Source organism: Haemaphysalis longicornis, unplaced genomic scaffold (assembly GCF_048455015.1).
Source record: "Haemaphysalis longicornis isolate Haplotype H1 unplaced genomic scaffold, Haemaphysalis longicornis Haplotype H1 scaffold_3, whole genome shotgun sequence".
Classification (NCBI taxonomy): domain Eukaryota; kingdom Metazoa; phylum Arthropoda; class Arachnida; order Ixodida; family Ixodidae; genus Haemaphysalis; species Haemaphysalis longicornis.
In genome coordinates this window covers 232572265-232596260 of record NW_027526335.1, presented here as the reverse complement: position 1 = coordinate 232596260, position 23996 = coordinate 232572265, and the positions used below count along the sequence as shown (strand labels likewise).

At 48.8% G+C, this 23996-nt stretch overlaps 1 long non-coding RNA gene across 1 annotated transcript; it reads left to right on the top strand.

Annotated features, from left to right (window-relative positions):
* Positions 1-14094: 14094 nt before the first annotated feature.
* On the top strand, positions 14095-23762 carry LOC144173750 (uncharacterized). The gene is made up of 3 exons (XR_013323383.1): positions 14095-14227; positions 16676-16778; positions 23636-23762. It is a non-coding gene; the product is annotated as an uncharacterized LOC144173750 (long non-coding RNA).
* The last annotated feature ends 234 nt before the right edge of the window (positions 23763-23996 follow it).

Below are 23996 nucleotides of genomic sequence, written 5' to 3'. Positions count from 1 at the left end.
CATCATCATTGTCGGCATGTCTCCGAATGATTTGACACTGGTCAAATTCCGGTTCGCACTTACACTGGCGACCGTGTGCGGCTGTTAGTCAGCGCCGTGTGCGTGTCCTCTACTCTGCGTCCCGTTAATTCGCGCTGTTTTCCACGTTTTTAGAGATTCTCAAACGGCTACTCCGAGTAAAATCCAAATATCGCAAGCGTCGTTGCGCTTTACGTAGGAAACAGGTAGATTAGAGCGGTGAAGACTGGGGAGGGTTGTAGGAAGGACGCGCATGAATGAAAGGAGGCATGAGGACAAAATACAGCTCGTTTTATTTTGAAGCCTCGCTTTCGGTAGCTTTATTAACGAAACCCATTGCGTTCACCGAGAACATGCGAGAAATGTCGATCATTTTACGAATTCCGCAGTGCACAACGTCAGCAGAGACGTAATAGGGGGAACGGAACTGGAGGCCCCACCTCAATCGCGCACTCACGTTTCCTGTCGGTGGCTTTGGTCAGCTGTCCGGCGATCAAGGACTAGGGGCATGGAGAGCAAGGGGCTGGGGAGTCGCCGCTGCGTAATCTGTTGTCCATGTTGATGCCAAAGCCCGGCCGTAGTACGGAAAAGCCAGCCTCCAGCGTCGGCGTCTGCGACATAATAACTGCTATTTGAGGAGAGCTGCAAGCTACGCTTTGACAACAGCAAATTCAGCACGACCACCGCGCTCATCCACTGCGTAGTAGCCGCCGCTGAGGTCACGTGACGACGACGGCAGCCATTTACTGGTTTTACGAGACATCTAAGGCTATTGCATTGATTATTCACAAAGAAGGATAAAGTTTAATTCTTCTAATCGTAGTTATCATGATCCAAAGTGCATTTGCTTGAGATTGTGCAGCCTGCCGTGTAGCCACGTCTACTGGATAATTGGATTCATCCTTTCGCTTGCGCTAAAGGGCAGGCACAGCCAGTCCAGCCGGCCGCCGTCGGTGGCCAGACTGAGGGACCGAGCGCCAGCGATGCAGCCGTTTAGCCTTAGCCTAGTCACGTGGTTCGCTTGCGGTGAAACGCCCGCACAAACCGCCCATCCGGCGCTGGGCGATCAAGCGCAGGCGGAGCAGCCGTTTCACCCCCGTCAAGTACCGCTGTACCGCAGCAGCAAGGCTCCGAGCAAGCGAAACTACAACGAAGGCGCAGCTTACACACTGTCGGCTCAGTGTAACTTGCGACGGAATGAATGATTTTCAAAGATGTAGCGTAGTAGCTTTCGGTCTCAAAACGAACAATCGCAAGCCTTGGTGGCTCCAAGAGAGCGCGCGACTTGTCGCTCCACAGCGCAACGGCTTCACCCGTTGCGCCAGGGAGCGACGACTACGCGCGACACACCACAAGGCGGAAGCGCAAGAGACGCGCATGCCGGCAAAAGTACATAATGATTCCGCTTTCAAGCCACACAAGCAGACGTAAGTGTGCCGAAGAATTTTTTTTTTGTTTTAGCAATACAACAAAACATTAGTATAATTTTGCAATGGGCTAACTTATCACCTATCCCTCCTGAAAAGTTCCGTATATACGGAAATATGGGAATATGGAGTACTTTCCTAGAATGACGCAAAGCCGCAACAAAACACGGAATATTTTTTAGAAACACACGTGAACGAACTAGTGCATACTTATCCAAAAAGTTGACACCGATTTTATGTCTGTAAGTTTACTAGAACCGCCAAATCATTGTCCGTATGAATTCCGTATATACGGAGTATACGGAAAACATACGGAGCGTCATTTTGCATATTATTGAAGATAAAAACACTAAACCTGTGCCAAACGTTTTTATAGCGCACACTAATGTGATTCCCTGTTTTTTATACTAAAATCTACTTTCGGTGTGCTTGGGGGCGGCATAATCCGTATGAACTCCGTATTCCCATAATTCCGTATATATGGAACGTTTCAGTAGAGTAGCTATGCATCAACTAGCGTGGATCTTTCCACCAAGTTTATTTCATCTTCGAAAATTCGTGAACGCACATCACTGTGGACACACATCAGCTCAAGAATGGAGAAAAATCAAGAAATTTCCTTATGCCTTCATTCTACACTTTTTTTTTCGAAGTATCATTCCATATTTCCTTACATTTTTCGTTGTTTCTTGTTGCTTGAATAATATTTTCATTCCTTGGCCAATCCCCCTGAGAAAGCACGCGACATTTATGGCTACCCACAACCACCGCCTCTAGAAGGAGAAAAACGAGAAGAATGTGAGGATCAGCAATGCAGAACGACAAGAAAAATGTGAACTTCAGCGGTGAGGGATGGCTTCCAGGCAAGGAAGCGAAGAACTGGAAACCATCAAGGCCATCATCCGTGCCTTGTTGATTGCGAACAGGCGACCCCCCACTCTACGCCAGTTCCTACACGCCTTCAGAACCAGCGAAGGCCAAGAGCTCCCATACAAGCGGCATGGCTCCCGTGACCCCCTTAGCTTCCTCCAGAGCCTCCCAGACACCGTGCAACTGACAAAGGTGAACAGTGGAACTGAGTTCCACATAAGGCCGACCGTAACGGAGGATGTAAGACACATCCAGAACCTTGTCAGCCGTCAGAAAAGCTCCGCTGCGCGAGGAGGCCACCAGCCGAGCACAGTTAGGAGCTCCAACAGCTTCAATCGACCGCTGCCCACGAATCAGACGCCCGCTAGACCCCACCGTTCGCTGCGCTCAGAACCGTTGGTTGAACTGGAGCAGATCAAGTCCAACCTACACCTCCTCCTGTCCCGTTACGTCACGAGCGGCATCAACTTGCTTCAGCTGGAGGAAACCTACGCTAGTAAGTTCGGCAGCCGCATCAAGTACTCGGCTCTTGGCTACGACACGATCGATGCGTTCGTCCTCAGCTTGCCTGACGTTCTCTGCGCCACTCGAAACGCGATTGGGAGCATGAGACTGTTTCCCAACAGGAGATACGCACAAGGTCCCAAGCCTCCGAGGTTCTTCGCACAAACGCCTACGGCAGCAACAGTACAGCGGCCCACACCACGCTTCTTCAGGCATCCGAGGACGCCAGCGCGGATGGCCCCCCTGCCGACTCTGCTGCCCATTCCCCGACCTGTATGGCCACAGCCAAACCATCCGCCACGACATACGGGACGCCCCCCGCGACTGCAGCGCGCAGAAATTCCCAGCCAGCGGAACTGACACGTAGCTCGTATACGCAGCGCAAACTGCCTGCGCCGCAAGGATTAGCGATGTTCCTGAACTTGACCGGAAGAAAGTGTAGGGCTTTGATATCCGTTCCCCTGAAAGCTGAAGCGTTAGTGCGGTAGACTTGACACTATTGTTATCACTATGGAGGCTGTCACTGTTACATTAAAAAAAGTATCTCTCTGACTACGTGTCCAGGAAAATGATGGATTTCGTAGCTGCGCCCTTAAGACATTCTGTGGATGCAGGCGTGTTCCATTTAATGCGTTACATTCTGCAGCACTAAAGGTTACGTAAGCTAATATAGCCCAACAAGCCCGGAAGTGAATGCCATAACATATTAAAGGGATTTTAACCGCAGGTTGGTATTTAAAAATATGTACAGTCGGCCAAACGCTTTTCTACGGCGGGAGACACCTATGTAGTTATAGCGCCTCGTTAGAGATCGGTAGAATGTGGGCATGCGCGACCCGCATCAGCGCGATGGCTGTGTACCTCCGCGCTGTGTCCGTCGCCTTGGTTTCCGCGCTTTCTTTGACCGTGATAAGCGCTGCATGCCTGGGCGGCCGGGCCGGTAATCAAAAGCTGAGATTGCCCGCCTTAGCGCGCGCTGTGCGAGTTTCCGTTTGCATTAGCTTTGCCGAACAGCTGTTCATTGCGTCATCGTTCTGCCAATACGCTGCATGCATGAGTACCACGTGCGCCACTACCCGGCTTCTACGCTCGGCTTTGCAAGTCACTGCCGACGGGCTAGCGCCACAATACTTAAAGGGGCCCTGAAAGGCATTTGAGCACACTAAATGAACTAGCGCAACCGTTAGATTGGCTCGTCAACGTCCTCTGTGCCAAGTATTACTCTTTTACGCGCAGCGGAAAGCTCACACTTTTGTTGCAAAGTTTGCCGTTTTTTTCTCACCCTTTCCTTCGTGTTTTTGGACGCCGCCATCTTCACATGTCTACATCATCGATTCCCAGATGTTCGTCATGAGCTAGACATCCTGCTATTGGGCGGCTTTTTCACGCACTTCTGGCAAAGAGATGAGTCGTCTGCTCAGCGTCGGCTCGCTGGCTGATCTGCCAGCGGAGTGCCGGAGTGCTTGGGCATTTTACGACAAACGAAACAAGTGTAAAACAAACGCTTAACCGTTTGTATTGAACGCAACACGGCCATAACACGAGATGGATATTCTCTTACCTGAGTACGTTCCATAAAGAAAGCGTTGAAGCCCCGTGGCACTTCTTTCGTGCAATCGCACAGAACGCCCTGAGTCGAATGCCCGGGTTTGACGCATACATTTTACTCAACTTCAAAACAATCCAGAGATGCGTTTCTAACGAACACAACGTCACAACATGCGTTAAAAGTCTGAACCACGATTGACAGAGGATGGGTTGTCTCCTGCCCGTCGTAAATTCGGTACTCACCTCGCGCGCGGTTTGCGGGGACGAACAGCAAGCAGTGGCGCACCCACGGGGGGGAGGGGGGGTGTTGGGGGTTGTAACCCCCCCCAGAGGTCCGTCGACCCAAACCCCCTCCGCACGCCTCTTCCGCCGAACCGAAACCGAAGTTCACCGAGCGAAGTGCGTAGTCTCGGAAGCTTTTATTATTGGACATTCGGAGTTAAATCTCGAAGAAGAATATTGTATGACCAGCATTAAAAAATAAAACTAGAGTACGAGCTTTTAGGTGTGCTTTTAAGAATGTGCGGACTAACTTGCGTATATAACTTGAAGTAGTTTGAGAAAAAGAATGAGAAAAAATTTTAGTGACACATTAATTGTTCGTGGTCAGGAAATTTCTGAATTCCTAAGAATCCCTGGGGGTTTTAAATGATTCCGTACCCCCCCCCCCTCCCCCCTACGGCACGCCTCATAGCCCACGCTAAACCGCAGTAGCACAATTTTTGTAGGACCAGATTATACCACTTTCTGAACTTCTGTGCGCAACTTCCATCACAAGTTTAGAATGATTCATCTTCTAGAAAAAAAAGGACGCTGAAATTTCCCATAGGTTGGGACTCAGTATTGTCGAGCTTGCCTTCTGGCCTCAAATCAAATCTGACAAGATCTGATCGAAGTTATTTTATTTCGTTTGAAAGCTTAAACAACTGTTTTTCCTTCAATACTAAGCACTGTGCGAGCCCTTCCTCTCCTGATGAATAAAAAAAGGTTCGCTTTTCCTTTATATATATCGCCTGAGTTTGTAACATTAAGGCAGCAACGCTTCGTGCGCAGTTGCGAAAACCACTGATCACGGATAACAATGATGTTGTGTTGAATAGGCTTTCAGAAATATGTGCTAATGTGACTGTTCAGTGCAAATTGTGCCAACCTGTACGAACAGATTTCGTTCATTTGCAGATAGATCGAATTTGAGTAAACTTTCACATTCAGACGTATTTTAAGTTTGGGCCCTGTCTTTCTTCCTCGAAACTGGCTTCGCCGTGTAAACCGTATTTTGCAGTTGGTAGACAGGCGAACAGCCTTTTTTTTAGTATCTGGTATATCAGCGAATAGTTGTCGCGCAGCCCTCGCTGCGTTTGCTGTCTTTCCGTGTTGTTTTGAACTACTTCTGGCGCCAAGGCGCCCGTTTTACTAAGAAACGCATGTAGCCTGTGTTTGCGCGCCGACTGACCGCAGGACGCGGCTGCTTTTTCGGGGTGAGGAGATCGTTCTGGCCGAGTTTCGCAGCCTCGCAGGGGATCGGGTATCCGCGTTGTATGAGATTCCGCACTCCCTGTGGAGCTCGGAGCTCCGAGCCCTCCCTCTACTTCCAACGGCCGTTCCTGTTCTTTCCACTCTTTGCTTCCCTGTTTTGTCTAAACTATTTCGTCTACGTCGATAATTATTTTGCCGGAGCGCGCGTTTTCGGGTTCAAACTTTGTGTCTGTTAGTGTTGGGTTCCTTTGTTGTTGGCGGGACCATGGCTGATTGACTGCGGAAAATGTGCCCAGAATGCGCTTTTTTTATCAATGACCCGGGCGAAACAAATCAAAGCTCTGTCCGCCGGGTTCACGGGGAGCACCTGCCGGCGCTGGGGTCTCACTTCAGAAGCGCTGCCGCCCGTCCTTGGTGCACACCCTCACCATCAGCTATTTTCCGTTTAGTACTCCTGCTCTTGTCGCGAAGCCCCCGTTCAATTTGCTTTTAAATGCAGAGCATTTCAGTAACTCACGATGTCACCCGCGTTGGCGTCCGTAGTCCGCATCGCTCCCCCTACACTATATAAAGAAATAATACTTACCCGCGCCAGGTTTCGATCCCACGACTCTGCGGGCGGAACGCAAGGTGCATGTCGCTCTAACCACTGCGCCACAAAGCCGACACAGACTAGAAGGTTACGAACGCGCCTTATATCCTTGACTCATTCAACCGTCGGCCACAGGTGCGCCCTCTCCCCCGCGTCCTCCTCGCCTTCTCTGCGCTCGCAACACCCTCTCTCGCCACGTTCGGTTCGCGCGCAAGAACAGGTGGGGGCGCTCGCATCGCGCTCTCTCGCCGCGGTCGGTTCGCGCTTAAACCACATATGTCGTTCGTGCGCTCTCCGGTCGCTAACATCTGTGGCGTGATCGTGACGTCAACATCACGCGTTCGTGTGGTGGCGCGATTTCGGCGCTATAACACTCTCTCGCGAGGGGCATTGGATTGGATTCGATTGGATTGGCTTGGATTGGCTTGACTTGGATTGGTTTGGATTTGGATTGGATTAAAGTGGATTGTGTTGGATTGTGTTGCGTCATAGCCGCTCCACGTTGCGTCATAGCCGCGGCAGGGGGTTCACGGCACGTTTCACGTTTCACCATCGACTTCATCGACAATAGAGAGTTTTAGCATAGCGGCTCCCGTACGCTACGGTAAGGTTAGCGGGTAGCGGGACCGGACTGCGCATGCGCGCGCGGGGAGTGCGAGGAGGTTGCCCCTCAGCGGAGGGAAAGAGCGGGCATGGCGAAGGCAGGCCGCGCGGAACTAATCCACCCCACCGTGACAAATTTGCTCTCCCCAGTCGCGCCCCGCTACCCGCCGTCGTAGCGTTAGCGGACGGAGCACGCTATGCTAAAACTCTCTAATGTCTACGCTGGAAGACAACAATTACAACAACAACAACAACCAATACGTAATCCATACGACTTGCAGGCGCGCAACCCGCGGAAATGCTCTGCATTTGATTGTGCCCCTCGCGAGGGGGATGTTTCAATGCGTCGCCATGCGAACAGTTCCCCACGCTGTTTTTTTTTTCATCTTTAACTACTTCTTCGGCCGCCAAGGCCCAGGATTTCGAAGAAATGCATGCGGAGTGTGTCTTTGCGCGCCGACCGACCGGAAGAAGCGGCTATTACGGGGAGCCATCGGCCCAGCTTTGATTACAGCACGGCAGCGGCGTTCCACACCCCCCGTGGCGTCGGCACTGGCCGGTTTCGGGCTCCGGGCACTCGGTCTAGTTCAAACGACCTTGCTGTCTTTTCCACTGTTTACTTTGGTGTGTTTTGTCTGAACTACATTGTCTGCGTCAATAATTCTACAAGTGCGCGTTTTCCAGTGCAAACTTCGTGTCTGCGTGTCATTGGTCCTTTTCTCTTTGGCGGGAACAAGGCTGATTGGTGTTCATAAGCGTCTCCAGGATTGGCTGCAGAAAGTGGGGCCAGAATTTGCTTTTCTTCCACGGGTCCACTTGACGTAACTACAAACCCGCTCCGCCGGCTGCAAGGGGGCCCTGCACCGGAAATCATTCGAGAAACGCTGCCGCCCGCCGTCCGGCCCTTTCGCCTGAGACCGCGATCCAGTCAGCCATGCCGCGTTAAGTACTCTTGCTCTCTTTACTGGTTTTCTCATTTAATGTAATAATTGTATTGTTTCGAATTTGTATGTGTTCAAGATCAGACAAGGTCATCAGTAAATTAGATCAGTAAATTAACGTCTAGACTGCTTCACCGCTCGACCAACGTGCTGCCGTAGCGGCAGTTATTGCCCAAATTTTGTTGCCACGTACACTCTCTTGACTATTACTCGTTTCATGTAATAGGTGTATTGTTTGAAATTTGTATGTGTTAATGATCTGCCAATGTTATTAGTATATTGAACCAGTTAACTTTAAAATACTGAAACTTCTCGACTGCTTCCCTGCCGATCACCTTGGTATACGGTAGCGGCAAAGAAGGGACGATATTCGTAGTTACATAATAGTCAACTGTACTGCGAAGTTTTTTCTCTCTGCATTTTTGTATAAATAAACGTCACGAGGAGACTGCACGTGCTTTACTCTTGGCTTTACTTCATCAGTGAAGAAGGCATTCAGGAATGCTATAATTCGATTTCCTCCCCAACCTGATTTCCCGTCATTACTTCCTTCCAATTCTACTTCCAAACCTGGGTCCGGGGCTTCAGGCAATGGCAAAAGGCTTCGCGTGTCTTCTTTTTTTATGTGAAGGTGCACCCATTATTATATTCCTCCTACAGGTGAATTGAATAGGTTATGGCGGCTGATTTAATGCGTATTTTTGTCGTGTAAAAATAATAAAAACTCGTCTACTCATAGTTTTATATATTTTCTGATTTATGGTTATTTATTTTTATTTATTTGTATTACTCACATTTGTCTTTATATTTGTTCTTTTATATTTTACATGTATATATTTTTATATTTTATATTTGTTGTCAGAATTTCAACCCCCCCCCCCCCCCCCCAGACAAAAATCCTGGGTGCGCTAATGACAGCAAGCCCCTTAACTCTGGCGCACAAGCCGATGGCTTTTAGCCACGCACACTGCACATACCGCATGCGAGGTTGGGTCGTACGTCGCTCGAGAAAGATATATCCAGACCATGGGAAGAACTATCCACCCGCAGAAGCACAACGTCGCATTTCATCGCGAAACAAGGGCGTCCACAACACACACACCATCGCCTCCTGTAATGCCAAACGCTTCTCGCACTTCCCAATGGGAGTGGGTGGTACGCCTGCAGTGCCCACATGTCGCGAGGTGGGGCCCCAAGCTGAACCGGGATCAGGGAACCGTAACTGACTTCTGGAGCGGTTTGTGCCTTGTTGCCAAGGCAACCGATGTTTGAGATTGTCAAAGAAATGGCGCCAGCTCCAGCGCTAGAAAGCTCAGAGCCGCGGCGGAGCATGTTTTACCAACGTTGCCGCTCTCCACCACGCGTCGCCCCAAGCTGAACTGGTCACATGATTGAAGCGTTTTGTGCACGGGTTCTGTATCGGTTTAATATGACTTTTTCACATGCCGCGGGCAGGAATTACCACCGCCGCAAAATAAGACCCGGCACCAGCGGGGCCGCATCTGATACGGCGCTTGTTGGATAAACATTGCGCGGTGCATCAAGGGAACGAGCGCACGACCCTCCCCGTGCGGCTGCGAGTTCGCCGCCGATAAAAAGTCAAGTGCCGCTAGCAACGTACACCGCGAAAGGGCAAGGCCAGGCCGCCGCATACATGCGGCCAGATTTTTCGTTCGCTTTTCCAGCCTTGAGCGGAGTGCGGGATTCATGGTGTCAACAAAGCTTGCCCGTAGCAGATGACAGTCTGAGCAGCGCAATAGCGGAAGTACGTCACCGCTGCGGAGCGCAGCATCATGGGAGGCAAGGCTCGCGCGCCGTCAACAGCGGAGGTCTTCTTTTAAACTCCTCACGGCAGGCGGCCTGCTCCCACGTATGATAGTGGCAAAACTGCCAGTTTACAACGGCGGCCACAAGCCGTTGTAAATAGGCGCATTTACCACGATTGTACCTCTTCACAAAACGCAGTATCTAGCTGTGAATACTGCGTTTGTCATAATGGGAGTTTTAAAAAACTCCCATGCCACCTCCATCTCCTTCTCCTGCTCCTCCTTCACCCCTTCGTCCTCTAGGCCTGCTTACAAAATGGCTGCCATTTGATGTCGTGTGTCGCGTGAGCTCCAGCGTACCCGAAAATTTATTGTTGATGTGAACTTGCGGCCGCACGAATGAATGTGAAGTGCTTCCCGAGAATCGAAGCTCGTTGCTAACATTGTGGAACCAGCCTACACTGACGTACGAAACACTCCAACGTCGCCTCCGTGACACCGACCTTCGAGCCGACGGAATACGCCAGCGAGCCGACGCGAGGCCTAAATGCGGTGATCGCTGAGTGTGTCTCGTTAAAAACAACGCTGCTGTGCTTCTGCGATGTGGTTGAAGGTAAGATTTTCAGGTTTTTTATTGTACCCAACATTTTGGGAGTCTTGTGCCTGTTCTTGTGTCAAATAAACTCAGCGTGTTTCCCGCGTCACTGCACGGGCGATTCTCCGCCACTGGAGGTGGGCGTTGTGCGTGAAAGACGCCGCCATGCCCGGAACGTCATTGGGGAGGCCGAACGGTGTGAAAGCAATGCGTAATTGCGCGGGTCTCGAGCAGACACTCACTCATTCACACTCGCGAGCAGAATGAAATCTGTCCGAACTCTGATTTTTGTTAGGCTGTGTCTGTGGCTTAGTGGCAGGCGAAGGTGAACTTGGCCGGTCAAACGTCGCAGGGCGGCCGCTTTTCTTGAGAAGTACGTGTGGTGCCAGCCGCGCCTGCTACGAGGAGGGTGACTGCCGCGTGCCGCCGGCGAATAATTGCTTTTCTTGGAAAGGGAGAAGGTCGGGCCCCGTGGGATCTCTCCGTACGCTAAGCGTGTTTAACTATAACCAGCAAACGCCATTCATGGGAGGATTCTGTAGAGTCGATGGACGACTGCTTATTTTATTTTTTTTTTTTGAAGGGGGGGGGGGGGGGGGGGCAGGCGCTGGCGTTACACCGACCGAAATTTTTTCTTAACTTTCGGTGAGGGGAGAGAGGGAAAGTGCGGGTGGTAACACCTGAAGCACGCTTCACGCACGGAAAAGAGGGAAAGGAAGCATTTTGAGAAGTTTGTCGCCACAAGGATCGCGCACCCTTTTGAAAAGCAGAGCACTTCGTTTTGACGAACTAGTGAGCGCAGGTTGTCTCGGACGGAAGTGCATGCGTAGTTTTAAATAAACATTCAGACATTACGGAAGGTTGGACACAAGAGTGGTAAGTTCAGCGTCTTTACAGTGCCGTTGCTTTTTTTTTTCTGGCCAGATGCCTAATATGCTTCTGTAATTGTTGCCGCAGATTTAAAGCGTTTTGCTATCCCTCTAATGCGTGTGTTGCTGTGGCTTCCTGGGGAACGTGCCAGGAGGTGCGGCAACGTCAGCGTTTGGGAGGCAGGTGCAAGCAAACAGCGCACCGATAACATGCTGACCTCATTGTTTGCAAATAGCTTAGATTTTTTTCGTTGAGGAGTATTTTACTAGATAAAGTTCTTACCAAGATACCTTGGGTTCTCGATGTAGGTGTTTTGTTTATTCAGTGTTGTTATTGTCTTATTAACGTGTTCACACTTTATCCGTATTTATGTAATTTTATGCAATAAATTGACTGTGCAGAAAACAAACTTTTGACGTTTCTCCATTCAACGTTTGAAGCGGAAAAAGACTACAAATTACGTAATCCCAAAAGCGGCCTGTGCGCTCATTATGAACTCCCAAATACGGTAATAAATTCCTCTGCAGCGCTTATATCAGGCCCACAAAAACAACAGAAAAACTCGAATGCAGGTCAACACTGCTCCCAACTCGCCCCCTGAAAACTCCCAGTTGGAGGAAACAATACACTACCAATTGTACCCCTGGAAACTCCCGTTGTAGTGGCAGTAAAATGAAACTCCGATATGCTACTGAAAAAACTGCGGAAATAATGGGAGTAAGGCGAAACTCCAATTGGAAGGAGTTGTGAAAACTTCCAATTGGTACTGAGTTATGCTACAAGCCATTTACTCCCATTCCGGCTTATTTGTGTTCTGTGTGTAGGCTTATCTGAGGCTCTTTACAGCCGACAACACGACAGAAACACGGTATGGCGATTATTGAGATATCGAGAATGTCCACCCAATGGTAACGTCGGATGCCAAACATGTTGTTTCACAAAACCGAAACTTATTTGAATGCTAATCTTGGACATCATCCAATCACGGTGCACCTTTACCGGACGTCACTGGGGTTAGTCGGTGCAGCCGCCGCAATCCGCGCACGGTAGTTTTTCTTCTTTCAGGCTTTGTAACATAAAAACCGCCTTGCGCCCCGAATAAAAGATCCAAAGTGTCTTCAGTTGAGCCAGTCTACGCAGTGCAAGCAAACGCGAGAGCTTGACAAATTCACTTCAGTGTCCCTTTAAAGGGGTCCTGAAATACCTTCCGCCGATGCATGGATGTACATGTACCCAACTAAAGCAATGTATTTGCAATCTCCTCCCGCAAGAAGTTTGTTAAAGCGATGAGTATTAGCTGAGAAATTGTAAATAAAAAATCGCGCATTATCGTCGCTCCGAGTTTCCTCCTCCTTTCGACTTACTCTCCGCTAGGGTCCCTAGGACCCTACCGATGCGCGCTCGCGCTCCGCGCACGGGCTCCGCGGCAGTTGCGCGCGGCACAGGCCGGCCTGCGGCCGCTCTCACTCCGGCCGCTCGGGCGCTCCGATTGCTCGCAGCGCCCTCTGCGCAGCGCTGTGCGTGCATCAGCGGCGCGGACACGCCTTCCCATAGAGAAAGCGCGCGGACGGCAGACTAGCACAATTTCTAGGGACCCTAAAAGAAGTATTCCAGTCAAAAAACTCCCATTCAGGCTAACTTGTGTTTTGTGTGTATAAGCCTACCAGGACTGCTTGGAATCGTAGCAATCACTAGCGCGCAGAGGCCTACGCAGTGGATCGAACGCCCTCCAGGTCACCGCAAACGCTCAAATGCCATGCGTCTTTCCCCCATCTTTGGAGCTTGCCTCGCCCATGCCTGTATCGTAAAAAGCGAGTTCGCACCAGGCCAAGGGTCTGCTGATTCTGGCCTGTGCCACTGCCCGGAAGCAGTCGGTGCTTATGGCATCAGCACGCCAACGAGAACTCGCTAGAGCGTGAGTGGTCAGTCTGCGCGCGTTCTGCGAACTCGCTCGTGCAGCCGTGAACATTTCGACCCAAAAATTGCGAGCGGGCCTCTCCCGGGGTACGTCACGCGGCGGCCGTGACGTCACGGCGGGCGCCCGTGCTGGGTATGGCCGGGAGGCGTATTCGGGTTTCGGCGATGCATCACCCACGAAAGGGAGAAAAGGAGGAGTGCGAGAGGGAAAGGCGAAGGGTTGCGGCGCTGTTCTGCCGGTGTGCACACCCCCCGCTCTTGGCCCGGCGGCCGGCCGGCAGTGAATACCGAAGCGTGTGCCCTTTTCACGCACTTGCGCGAACCGGCAAGTGTTTCAATTGCGCGTTGGATTTCGCCTTCTGGAACGGCTGCGCTGTGATTCAACCACACTCCTAGATCTGGATATTTTAACGAAGTTAAAAGCGCTTCAACTGTGCCTGTGTTGGATTTCGCGTCCCCTTGTGATGCCCGCCGCTGTGCATTTCGAAGTGCTTCAACAGGGTCGTTTGATTAAGTTTTACTCTACAACAGTGTTCAAGGTAATATTACCTAAATACTTTGTCATCCGTGCTGTTTTGCAATGCAATCGAAGTGTAGCGTTCGCAAATCGTCGCGTGAAGGGTTGCTACGCAAGCGTGCATCAGTTCACCCTGTGATCGGCCGCCGCTGTGAAAGTCGTCAACCTTTGTTATGAATGAATTCCTGGAGTGTGACAAATAGAAATTTAGCCTAACTCTTTTAAGCCAAATAGCCCAAACAGAAATTTAGCCTAAATTTAGTTTAACTCTATGGCACAAGGCAAAAGCAACACTAAAAAACTAAAAAAAAAGTTAAACTAAAAAACTCTGTCACACGACCGGCTAAATATAGCCGCTCGTGATCTGTTATTTGCGGAGGTAACAGAGTATAAAAGTCGTGTAACAGATGATTTTAGTTGATTTAATTTTGCGCAAGGCAAAAGCAACACTGGTCAAGCCACGTCAAGCCGAAGCCACTTGCCTGTTGTGTACGAGTTTCAAAGCGCAAGCCAGCATCGATTTCTTGTAGATAACGAAACCTGCTGCTTTCTCCTCGGCATCTTTTTGCGTCATAAACGAAAGGTAAGATATTTTTTAAGGGCTGGTGTCAAGAGGGACGGGTAATTATATACCTGTCCGTGTACTGCAAATGCCGTGCGCTCTCCGTGTGGTGGACATAACTGGCTAAGCACATTCTGAATGGCAATGTAACTAAAGCACTCAAGGAATCATTTGTTATTCGCAAACATGGGCTAAATTTAAATACGTTGTTCAAGAGCCCCAAATACACTTTCCTTGAGGCTGTCAGCGGTACGTTCACGTAGCCGCGTCGATGACCGCGTTCGCTTTGAAGTCGGCGCTAGCTACGACGTGATGTGCGCGGTGGCTACGCTTTTACTTTCACTCAAGGTTACCAGAAAGGTTGTAGCGCTTTTTAGAGTGTGAGCTCTTTAAGGGCGTGCGTTATAAGTTGGTGTTGAGGTAAACTGTAGTCACGGGGTGACGAAACGTGGAAGAAGCCGTACGATGCGTTCATTCCTGCTAGTATGCTACGACTGTGTTCTCTACTGTGCGGCTCAATCCTGCGAACGCGGCGAAGTACTGTACTAATCGCATTTTGCCGACATGTGCTTGAAGGGCGTAGTAATATATTTACCGTTCTTGCTGTAAACGCTTGTGTACATACGAATCCGCTGATAGACGACGCCAAAGCGCGGCTGTGAGGACGCTTCCTTGACATTCAGCGAGGACATTCAGTGGCCATAGAACAACTTTGCGCGATGCAGCTTCGTATGCAAGGTTTTTAAATGCGGGATGGATGTTCGTTCTGCAGTACACAGTGACAGTAGTGTTGAAATGTTCCCCACTGGCTCTGCCGAAGTGGGGTAGCTGGTGTTAGACCATATTGAAATATAGGAGGAATTAGCATGACTAATCAGGCTTTGGTTGCACGAAGTTACCTCCCTTCTCAAGTTGCCAGCCACATCTTGTCTATGTATCATGTACAGTGAAATCTCGTTGATACGTTTTTCAGGGGAACCGGGAAATAAAAACTATTATGTGAAAATCGTATTATCCAAAGAGTTTGTTAAAAGAAAAGGAGAAAAATCTGCATTCTCCGTCAGCAACTCAATTTTATTGAGCAACAGTGGAGTAGCTGGTAAATTTGTGCTGCACTTTCTTTTCGAAGTCGGGGAGAAAATTCTCCGGAAATGTAAAAATAAAAAAAAAAAGCTGCTGGTATTTTTCACTTGGGCGGACGCTGTTCTGTATGACACTTCACGTTGTGCCTTGAATTGGTGAAGCCAGCCACCAGACGCTTTGGAGTCCTCAATGCTCAAGGAGAGCGCAGTGCTGTCAACTTTTTCGCGTAGTACTGACCTATCGGCGTTCATCCTGCCGCTCTAACTTCCTCCAACGGTGTCAGCAGGATATGTTTCATTTAGTCATGCTTCGCACCTTGTGCTTGTTTCGCATCAGGGCCGGAAACTTTCAGATTCTTTTGAAGTTCCTCTTGCTGACCGGCAATAGTGTTGAGCGTTGACACTGGCAAACCGAGCTTGTGTGCCAAATCGATGCATTTCCTCTTCGGGTTTTCTTCCAATTTCTGTACAATTTCCACTTTTTCTTTTTATACTGAGTGCCTTCCGCTTCCTCGACATTGCCACAAGCCTGGCAGCACACCCCGCACAGCAACAAGGCAGCCTGAGTAGAACAAGACTAGTCAAATAGAACAAGAACAAAAATAGCCTCATAAGCAACACCACCGAACACAGGAACAGCGCAGGAAAAGAACAAAGAACGGAGCGGGAAGCACAGAGCATGGCGAGAAGTTGGGGAGGGACGTCGCCGCCTGCCAAGAGCATTGGAACCTTCTTCCTCGATTATGATCAAACTGAGAAACTCTGTGATTATGATATGTTTCACTAGATGGCACAGTGCCTCGCCTCACATATCATTCTCATTGAACAGAGCTTCAACGCCCGGCAGCAGTGTTCTTGTCGCAGCACCGACGCTGCCATGCAGGTCATGGGTTGTTGACATGGGGTTTGAGCCAGTATACCGAAGAATAAATGTAAGGTTTCTAAAAATGGTCAAGGTTCCCTTTCGTGGTCGTGCTATCCAATTTTTAGCAAAAATGTGATCGTATCAAATGCACGAAAATGCATTATTTCTAAGGGATTTTGGGTTGGAATGAAAAGAAAAACGTATTATGCAGAATTGTATCAATGAGATCCCACTGTATAAGGCCTTCCTTTATAATAGTTAAGTTTGCATAGTCCATCTAGAAGCACTACGTCCCATCTTTTTCTCTGACCAACACGACTGGAGACACCCACAGACTGGAAGATGGTTCGACTGTATCCTTACTGAGCATTTTTTTTTACCTTTTGGATGACGAGTCGTTCAGCAAGTGATACGCAATAGGGCCACCTGTACACTAGTGAAGCATCGTTGGTGTTGATATGATGGGTGACTGCAGAAGTTTGGGTTGGTGGATGGTTGTCTAAGTCGAAGATGTCCTTGCAGGAATCCAGAAGACGAGGGAGATCGGCGGTATGATCCGGTGGGAGGTCTGAAGCAGCCACTGCCTTGATTGATGGTGCTTGATGGGACGCCTGCACTGCAGGAGGTAAATCTGCAGGGGTGCTAGCATTCATGCCAGAAAAGGCACAGTATTGCAAGCGAAATCCCCTTGGGAAGGACTTGAGGTGTGAAACCGAATTTGAAAAACTGAAAGGGAAGGCAGGTTTGGTTCTCTACCACAGTAATGATGATGTGTGGCAGAGTGACGTTTCACAGAAGCAGCGCGTCTGTAATAGGGAAGACCATATAATAACTTGCAAAAGAAAAGCGAACACTGACCAAGAATAAAAATATATTGACGTTTCGGAACCACATACGGGTCCCTTGTTCACTACGTAAGACAAGCCGTCGTCGTCAATCATATAGGCAGCACATGACGTAGATAGCATGCGTAGACGGGAGGCAAAGTCCCATCCGTCCGGTTCATTGTGGCTGGCGTTGATTGGATAAAAAGTGACTCTAGCAGACGCCGAGATGATGTGTTCTTTTCCTTAGCTAAAATTGCGGTGTTCTCCCAGTCAATCTTGTGGGAATGTTTGTGCGCGTGCTCCGCAATGGCATTCGTCATGTGATTATGATTTCTTACATCACGTTGGTGCTCTTTCAGTCGTCGCGGAGCTTGCTGGTCGGTACATGGGCAATGGGCATGTCGTATTGTGAAAAGACGCGCGACAATGCTTCGCTTATTCCTGGGACGTAGGAGATGGCTGCGCGTGCTCGTAATGTCCTGTTGTTGGCCATTCTTGGCTGTAGTATCTTATTCTTGGTTTGACAAATAAGTCGCTTAGGATAGCCATTGGCGATTAGTTCGCGGCGAATCGTTCCTAATTCACGTTTCAGTGCACTGTCATCTGAGCAGATGCGTACGGCGCGCTTTATCAAGGACGACACAACGGATGTCTTGTGGCCGAGAGGGTGACAAGATTCAAAACTGGGGTAACGACCTGTGTGTGTGGGCTTCCTGTACACTGAGAAGGAGAGAGCGCCCGCATCGCGGCGAACAAGAACATCCAAAAAAGGGAAGCATGTTGTCTTGCTCGAACTCCACGGTGAACTGTATATGCACATTCTGGGCGTTGAGGCTGTCCAGAAGACATGGGACATCTTGCTTTTTTAAAATACAAAAACAGTCGTCGACATAGCGGCAGAAAAACCTCGGTGCCGGTGTGAAGGTTGCCAATACCTTCCCCTCTAAAGCCTCCATAACTAGATTGGCCGTAGTAACTCATATTGACGCACCCATCGCCGTGCCATGGGTCTGCTGATAGGGGCTTCCCCCGTAAGAAAAATAGGTGTTCCTCAGACAAAACATAGCAACTCACAGAGCTCGGGGACGTCAAAGGGAGTGCGATCGGGAAGACTAATGCCCGCTTTTAGTGCTTCTTCGCACATGGCTACTGTCAGATCCACTGGGACACTAGTGAAAAGAGACTTGACGTCGAACGAAGCCATGACGTCGTCTTCAGTTAGAGTTACGTCCTGCAGCTTCGAAACAAAAGAGGACGAGTTTCCGACGTGCGTGGGCGTCTTACCGGCTAGAGGGCTCAACACTTGGTGAAGGTAGCCTGGTAGTCGGTAGAGCGGTGACCTCGAGAAGTCGACGATAGGCCGAAGAGGAACGCCAGGCTTGTGGATTTTAGGCAGACCGTAGATTGCCGGGGCTGAACCGTTCGTGCACAGTAACCTGTAGTAGAGGTCCTTGTGGTGCGGAGGGAATAGCTTGAAAAGCCTGGTTAGCAGTCCTTGAAGCTTGGACTGTAACCTGCTAGTTGGGTCACGGGCTAGAGGAGCGTATGTCTGCTGGTCTTCGAGAAGGGCCAACATCTTCGTGTGGTAGTCACTGCTATCTAGCAAGACCGTGGCATTGCCTTTGTCAGCAGGAAGGATTGCGATACTGCTGTTATTCCGCAGGCTCCTGATGGCTTGCCTCTCCGCTACCGATAAATGCAGTCTTGCACAATGTCTTCGCAAACCAGAGAGCACACCCATAGCACGGGTGCGCGCTTCTTGCCGCACTTCAGAGGGAAGCTGGCCGACCGCGCGTTCGATGGCACAAATGGCACAAATCACCTTTCCTGGCTCCGGGGGTGCTTCCGTGTTAAAATTCAAACCACGGGACAAAACCTTAGCCTCCTCTTCGTTCGGTGTGTACGGAGATAGGTTGATGACCTCTTGGGTGCATTGTGGCACGTCCGGCCGGAGGGCTTGCAGTTTCCTCTCTTGCGACGTTCTATGACGGCCTTCTCCCATGCTAGCGGTGAAGTTTGCGTGCAGCTGCACATCTGGGAATTCCTCAGGAATAAGATACTCAAGTTGCCGGCGTGCAAAGAAGGTTTGCTTCTCCAAAGCTCGTAGCTTCTGGCGGCACACAAGGATACGTGCTTGTAGTAGCTTCCGCTCGGCTTGTCGAACAATCTGGTGAGAAATAACTGTGAGAAACGGGTGGGCTTGATCACAGGGGCATGTATGTTACAGCATTTGACAGCAAATGGACATAATCTGTGGAAAGAGAACGGTGCTTTTGAGCATTTTTGGCAGAAGGAAATTCAAAAGAGAGAAGTACCGCAAAACAGTCAATGAGAGCGGTTCGAGAAAAAATCGACGCCGAGGATAATGTCATGGGGTCATTTTTCAAGGACGGTGAAGAGAACGACACTATCGTGGTCGGCAATCTATATTCAGGCGGTACGCATTCCGGCAATTGAAGGTGTGCTCTCATTGGCAACTCGAACGAATGTTTGCATGGGTGGCGTCAGAACTTTGCGGAGATGCCAGCGGAGGGTTAAGCTCATTACAGAGATGTGAGCATTTGTGTCAGTGAGAGCCTGGGCTGCAACACCATCAACAGTAACGTCTAGTAAATTGGTCTTAGACTCCTTGGTTAATAGAGGATCTGTCGTCCAGGTCACAGATGCAGTATTACCTCCTTGAGCTGCATTGATTAGTCTTATGGTGAGGCGAAGGCTTAGCGTGGCAATGTCGGAAGCTGTAGCGGGCCACATGCCCACCGTGACAGCAGTGGAAGCACATTCGCTTGTTTTCAGGAGTACTCCACTCTTCGGAATTTTGTGTCTGAAAATGGCGTGGGGCATATTGGTGGGGACCAGTTAAGACACGACGAACAGTGAAAGCGTTTTTCGGGTGAGCTACAGAGCAAATGCGTGGAATGGTGTGGCTTGCGAGCTCTTGCTGTATATCGCATGGATTAGGGAGATGGAACGTGACGTTCATTCACGGGTCGGGGCTAGTAGGGCAGCCGTAGCCGTGGCCTCCAGCTCACGTCGTACTATTTTCGTTAAGTCGTTGAACAAAGAAGGGCACATTCCAGTGGAGTGGTATACTCGTAATAGGATGTGGGAGCCGTGTTAGGCAGTCGAGTGAACTGTGGGGCAATACAGTGAGCTTTCGCTTGTTTCTTTCTTTCTTTATTTGGTACCCACAGCGCCTGTTGCCATTACAGTGGGGGGAATAACAAAAAGAAATGCATCAACTAGTTACGTTGATAACCAAAGAAATATTTTCCAGAGGCTGCGAGGCCCTTTTCAAGATGTTTAAACGGTCTGCACTCTGTATTGATGCCGTTTGTGCTGGTGCAGTCCTTATAAACAAGCAGGTTGAAAGCGCCATCAGCAATTGCTTTCGGCACATGGCCTACTTTGCCAGTTTCTGACGTGTCGGCATCTATCTTGTGACACAGAGCAACACCATCCTGAATATAGGCGACGGATGACTCCATCGAGGTTTTGGCATGGGATGAAAGTTCCTTCGCGGCTAGTTGGTGGCCAACAAGCTTTCCGAACAGCTCACGTAATGTCAATTTGCAGGTTTCCCAGCTTGTCAGGTCTGCTTCGTGTGTCTCAAACCAACAATAGTCTGGCTGGGCCCTTGAGGTAAAATATTACGTTGGCCAGCCCCAAGGTTGCGTCCAATCTGTTATGAGCGCTCGCACTCTCGTAGGTGCTTATCCAGTCATCAACGTCAGTGCCGCAGAAGGTGCTGCGGTCGCAGGGATGGGAGGCGACCATAAGTGGCATAGTCGGCCAGAGGGCTCCATCGAGTGCCAAAATTTCTGTGCCGACCTGGTGTCCACTGCGCAGCTCCGTGTTTGAGGTAGCAGATGTTGCAATGCAAGAGGACCAGGATAGGGCACGCTGCGCAAGCCTCATCTTCACAGCACACAAATGAGGTTACTGTGCGCGCAGTAATCCAGGCTGGTGCTCTGCTTTCAGCATTGACGCTGGAAACCTTTTCTACTCCCTTCCGCATGAACAAGTTTTGGTCTCTTTGAAAGAGTGTATCACCGTCTACAACGGCGATATTAAGTTTATGCAAAGTTGCGGGATTTCCGTGGAATCCTTTTTGGAGCTTCTGCGTTTGTACTTAGCCTCAACTATTGTAGGAGGGTGTGACAGTGTCTTTGTGCAGAGATCTGGAATCTGTAGACGTTCTAAAGTTCCTCACCTTGTTAGTGACATTTTCTTGGCTCATGTTGACCGTGTATTGGAACGTGACTTGGAGGGTTTGGCAATTAATAAAATTTTCATGTATGTTGACGATTACCTAGTACTTTGTGGAAACTATGACCCTACAAGAAAAATGGTAGACATTTTAAAAGCATTCAAACGTCACGCATTAAGGCTGACCTTTATGTCCAAGGCGCTAAACGAAAGAACAATCCAGTTTTTGGACCTGTTGTTAAAATTCGAGCAGAATCATGTATGTTGGCTCTATAGCCCGCGATCGAAGAAGCCTTTACTGAACTCTTCATCAGCACGTTCTAGGATTGCAAAATATGGGATTGTTGTCAACTGCCTCAGGTCAGCCATCTTGTTTTGTTTTCAGTCTTTTTTTACCTAATTGAGTCTGGCTTTGGTGAACAGTTAGTTGGACCCAAAAATGCTGGCTACGGTGACGGAGTCATTGGGTCGGCCTGTCTTCAGTTGTTGGATTTGGTGAAGAAAACTTGTCTCCTGCTTGTGATGTTCTGAAGGAAAAGGTAGTTGTAATCTCGTACCTGCACGATGTATCTCACCGCTTGAAAGAAGTGGGGAGCAGATATAACATCAATGTGGTGTTTTCAGCCAAAATTAAGTTAAACTGCAGCTGTCCCGCCATCGAAAAGAATATTAGTAATAAGGGCCGAGCAAACAGCTGTGGTGTGAAACATGAGAAACAGGTTGTTCCTTATAGATTAAATGTGCTTTATTACATTCCTTTCAATTGTGGTCGCTTTGATGTTGGCCAGTTCACTGAGTGCCTTCTGGCCCTCTTCCCACCCATTGCAAAGATTGTGGTTGTACGCTTTTCCTTCATGATACAACGGTACTGTTCTCGCACGATGAAGAAAAGGTGAGGGAAGTATAGTGGAAGCACATAAAATTCGAAAAATGTTTGACTCGTGTGTTAGCGCTCGTATTTAGCACTTTTAGATGCAGAATTGGCGTATCTTGAAGAGAGCAGTACTTGAGAGCGTTCGTCTGTACAGTTGCATATAGTGGGTTTATGTGTCATGTTTTTATATTTGTTTTATACCTTCGATGGCTTTATCTTTGTCTCTTCAATAAAAATTCAGTTTTGGTTCAGTGTTTGTCCAGTGTTATCCTCCTTTTTGTCCCGTTATTTGTGCGCTGCGAAGATGAATCTGCACCAACTAGCCCGGTTTTCTACGCTACTTCAGTCCGCAACCACTATGAATGATGTTACGTGGCGCGGAGAAATTACAGGTTGTTTACAAACAAGTCCACAGCATTGGCTCAATGGTAAAGCGATGCCAGAGACGCGAACTGATCAACTTTGGTAACGTCATTTTTCGCTCGCGAGTCATTTAATTTGCATTAGTTCTCGTCTTCCAATGAGGATTACTGCACGACAACACCTACACGGCACGTTCAAAGCATCAAACAAATGCTTGGCTCCTAACTTATGGTAATATTAAGGCGAAGCAGCAAGTACAAGGCGTGCAAGGCAGCAGCCTGACATCTTCTGGCCATCGTTGTCGATCTAAAGGAGCAACTAAGTATACTTGTGCATGAAGGATATGCTATCCGGGCATTGACGATTTACAAAGTGACACTGTGTTTATTCAAAGAGGTCGTTCTTTAGCGCGTGTTGTTATAAGGTCTTTCCCACTTCTCTTGTTTTTAATAAAGTGCTGTTTTGCCGCTTTGCGCTGAAATCAGTTTTCAACTCTTGAGGATTTGTGCCTAGTCAAGTAATGGCTCCAACTTGTGCCTGAGCAGCAGCCGCAGTTCCTAAAGCATTGTGCAGCTGATCACAAGGACTTTTTTCTTTTCCTTTTTTTTTCTTTTTTAGTGAAGGCAAAAAAAATCGAAAACGCGCGTGTGTGGAGATTTCACTGCGAGTTAAGATACCCAAATGTCAGGATTAACGTGGATCGAACCTAGCACTGTGTCACGCTTCATAGCCCAACAGTGGCCTCGGCAACTACAACCCCCGAAACAGAATCTTTTTCCACTTTGTTTTTGCAGGAGTGGTGCGATGAGCTGGGCTCAGCCTAGTGCCCCCTCACATAATTCCTGACTGATAAACCGACCCAGTTGTCCTGTATGGCCATTGCGTGACAGCTGTTCTGTCAGATACACTGTAAGCACCTGCTTAGCTATTGGGAAAGGCAGTGCAGTTTGTTAACGAGATCAGAGATCAAAGCAGTCTAGCTCAGAACTTTAATCCAAGCCATTATTTGGCCTTGTACAAATTCTCAAAAAAGTCAAAAATACCGTTTGGTGTGAAGGGACTAAAGCAGGTTTTAGACACAAGACTCTATCAGCAAAGGATCTCTGGTGTCACGTAGAAAAAAATTTCAGAATAAGCAATTAGAATAGCTCAAAAGCAGGCTAAACTAACTTTTGTGTACATAATAATGTGTTTCTTTTGGTGTTGCAGGTGCTGACTGAGAAATTGTGGAAAGTTTTGAGCCAAGATGTTCCTGGCCTAAACCGTGATGGGCACGTAAAATGTTGTATGTATACTTGAGGTTATAAAGCATTTAATAAAGAATTTTCGAGCTTTGGGACTTTGTTTCTGCTGTTTCATATGCCCATACATTGCAGCATGTAATCTATATTCAAATCTGTAGTTTTATTAAAAAATTGTTTTCAGTAGACAGATTTACTAATCAGTACGTCACTTTTTCATGATCAGTTCATTAGCATGTGTTGTGGGTTCTTTTTTTTTTAGCAATTGATGCAGAACTAGCACACATACTAGGTAAGGATTTATAAGGCTTAATGTTATGTTTCAGTTT